Raw genomic sequence first — 3,878 nt, 5'->3', positions numbered from 1 at the left:
CTACAGGTCTTTCTTTTCGAGCATATGTACAAAAATCCAAACCTGAAGCCATGATTGAAATACGACTCTCTCTCTCTCTCACACACACACACACACACACACGCACACACACACACTCACACACGCAAAAGAGAGGGAAAAGGCAAAAAGAAAAGAAGGGCTGGATCTGCAGCTCACAGTCAAATCAGGACACACACACGAGAAGCTTACGCAGGCAAGCAGTACGCAGTTGAGAAGCGGGCAGGTGAGAAGCGGGCAGGTGAGAAGCAAGTAGGTCGCAAGATAGAAGCGAGCAGGTTGCAGGCCAGAAGCGAACAGGTTGCAAGACAAAAGCGAGCAGGTCGCAGGTCTCTCCGCCACCAGTCTCACATGGCACTACACGCAGGCACACACGAAGACGAAGAAGCGCTGGGGTCGCAGGTCTCTCCGCCACCAGTCTCACACGGCACTACACGCAGGTCTCCCCGCCACCAGTCTTAGTCACTCTCTCTCTCTCTCTCTCACACACACACACACACACACACACACACACACGTGTGTGCGCGCACACAAATTCCTGGGATGGGTCGCTCTAGTTTTTTTCCTTTTTCTTCCTTCATCACTTGTCAAGCCTGAAAAAAGGATTCACTTGTAATACATACAACACCACCACCACCCCCCGCCCCCCTCTTCTTCTGTAGGCAAATTTTAATGTTGTCGATGTAAAATATTGGGTTAACTGGTCCCAAGACCACGAGCAATGGGTCTGGCTGACTTAGAGAGCTGCAAGTAACAGATTGAAGATGGTACACACACACACACTATTTCACTCAATCGTGAGGGTGAAGCTTCTTCAAGGAATGCAAGGTAAGATGTTAAAGTGGTAGATATGCACCCTTGGCTACATGGTACACGTGCTGCTTTCACGTTCATGGCTAATACATATATTGCTAAGTCATGTTGCAAAGTTTGGGCTGTTGCGTGAGCACATGCAAAGAAATGCTTTCCATCTCACATGCACCAATTTGTCAAACAGGGGGAAATTAGTAGTTTTTACTCCTGCAAAAGCATGCAAATGTTCAATTTAGCATGCGTACTATATGTTGTTCCTATCCCTGCTGACATACGGACCTCCTAGGATTGGTTGTTGATAAAAGAAATGTTACATGAACATGAAATGCAGGTCTGCAAACATTCATGGTTCTATAAAGAGGTACTATGGTATCATGGGGGCAATTAGGCAGAGAAGTTATATCTGAGAGTATGGAGGAGGGCTATGAAACATGTATGTATCTAGGGAACCCTGCGAGTTTGACACGGGTCGCCTTAGTGGCAGGGATGTTAAAAATGGGCTTAGCCATTGATGGAGTGTTTAATTACTTGAAATGGATGCATATAGAGGCTACTGTGTTTGTTACATTTTGAGATGTGCTAGAATGTAATTTGCCCATCTGGTTACTTGTACACTTGCAACTTTGAGGCTTGTGGTAGCATAGGAGTCATGGACAGAGGCAGAGGAAATCATGCTTGGATGGCCACTCTAGAGGGAATTCAAAGCTTTTCTTTTGTTTTACCAGTGGATGCAAATTCAAAATGTCGTTTGATTCCTCAAGGACAGGAAATGTCTAATGAGTTTGATGAAGCCGTAGTCACCGGATACATTGGTTGATGCATACATTAGACATGGGGATAGTGAAGAGGCACTAAATTGTCATGCCCCTGAATGTGGTTGAATAGGAATTGTAGACTAGTGCCGAGGAATCCATGCACTATGCACATATTATAATAACAGGCCAGCCCACCACCATATTACAGATTTTCTACAGATTGTATTGTTTTCATCTCGTATGAATGGGAGAGAGAATTAGGGTTAGGTTTTCATGTGGGAGACATACACAGAGAGAAGAAGAGAGAGAGTTGTGGGGATAAGTCAACTCATCAGGGAATGAGTGTGTGACTCCCCTATCACACATGTATATTGCACTAGTACACATAGTGCACTTAGTACATTAAAAGTACTAAGTGTACTATGTACTATAACTTATGGGCTTGTACACACTATAAGGGTGGGCATAATGCCTTTACCCCAACAACCTCCCACTTAAAGGCAAAGTGCCCTTAAATGAAGGAAAAGAAAAATCAGCATGTACATGATAATATACAAGGCCATATCAAGGCTGAAACTGGCCTCATCCAATGCCCATCAAGTGTCTGCAATGAGCAAACCGCTCCGGAGGCAAACTCTTCGTCAACAGATCAGCCGGGTTGTCATCCGTATGAATCTTAACAAGCTGAATTTGCTTGTTCTCTATCACCTCTCTGATGAAGTGATACTTCACATCCACATGCTTCGTCTTTGCATGAAAGACAGGGTTCTTTGCCAACTGGATGGCACTCTGACTGTCACAATGCAACAATGGAATATCCCCTGTATAACCCAAATCAACCACTAACCGAGATAGCCATAATGCCTCCTTGCAAGCCTCTGTGGCTGCAATATACTCGGCCTCTGTAGTAGATAAGGCAGTGCACTTCTGCATCCTGGATATCCATGACACAGCACCTCCTGTGAATGTAAACACATAACCGGTAGTAGACTTCCGGTTATCTGGATGACCGGTATAATCCGAATCCGTGTAACCATGCACTAATGCATCCTGTTTGCCAAAGCAAATGCACATATCCTGTGTGCCCTTCAGGTATCTCACGACACCTTTCACTGCTTCCCAATGCTTCTTGCTAGGTTTGGCCATGTATCTAGAAACCACTCCCACTGCAAATGCAATGTCCGGCCTAGTAGCAACCATGGCATACATGAGACTGTCACAAGCTGAAGCATACGGAATCTTGGCCATATCAGCCCTGTCACTAGTCTTCTTCCCCCGTCCCTATTGAACCTCTGCAAAACTTTGCCAATGTATTCCTTCTGAGACAAATACAACACATGCTGATTTCTGTCCCGAAGTATCCGCATACCCAAAATGTGATTTGCATCACCCAAATCCTTCATATCAAAGGTCTGATGCAGCCTCTTCTTCAAGGCATCCATCTCTTTACGAGATTTTCCGGCAATCAACATATCATCAACATACAAGATGAGGATCAATAGACTGCTATCCAAAGCTTTCTTGGTGTATAAGCAGTGATCTATGTCACTTCTCCTGAAATCCTGGGATTTCATGAATGTATCAAATTTATGATACCATTCCCTTGGTGCCTGTTTGAGCCCATAAAGACTCTTTTTCAGCTTGCATACAAGCTTCTCCTTTCCACTCACTGCATAACCCTCTGGCTGTTGCATATATATCTCCTCATGGAGATCACCGTGAAGAAAAGCAGTCTTCACATCCATCTGAATCAAGTCCAGATCATCATGTGCAACCAAAGCTAACACAGCTCTAAGTGTGGTCATTTTGACCACTGGAGAGAAGATCTCATCAAAGTCCACACCATATTCTTGCTTGAAGCCCTTAGCCACTAACCTGGCTTTGTATTTGGTGCAACTTTGAGCCTGCAAACCCACTTGCATGGCAAAACCTTCTTGCCTGTAGGCAAATGCACCAACTTCCATGTTCCATTTTTGTGCAGAGAATCCATCTCTGACTTCATGGCACGCTCCCAAAGAGCCTTGTCTGCCCTCTGTAAAGCCTCCTTATAACATGAGGGCTTCCCACAGTCAGTGAGCATCAAGTAGTCAACCCCTGGAACAAACCTGTCAGGGGCTCTGGAGGGTCTTGTGGACCTCCGTACGCAATGACCATCATTTGCAGGTTGCTGTCCAGCCTGCATATCACCTATTGGTGGCTCTTGTTCCATGCCATAAGGCTGAAAAATCAGGCCCGGTATCTCCTCTAACTGTGGCATATCCATAGGGATATCTTCTGCCATCTCTGGCTGTC

General features: G+C 45.2%; 1 long non-coding RNA gene across 1 annotated transcript; it reads left to right on the top strand.

The window, feature by feature from the left end:
• The first annotated feature begins 246 nt into the window (after positions 1-246).
• Positions 247-2,179, top strand: LOC147624530 (uncharacterized). Its single transcript, XR_015269154.1, has 2 exons — positions 247-458; positions 1,163-2,179. It is a non-coding gene; the product is annotated as an uncharacterized LOC147624530 (long non-coding RNA).
• The last annotated feature ends 1,699 nt before the right edge of the window (positions 2,180-3,878 follow it).

Source organism: Cibotium barometz, chromosome 25, assembly GCF_041138505.1.
Source record: "Cibotium barometz isolate CiBa-2024 chromosome 25, ASM4113850v1, whole genome shotgun sequence".
NCBI classification, from domain to species: Eukaryota; Viridiplantae; Streptophyta; class Polypodiopsida; order Cyatheales; family Cibotiaceae; genus Cibotium; species Cibotium barometz.
This window is presented reverse-complemented; position numbering and strand designations above follow the sequence as displayed.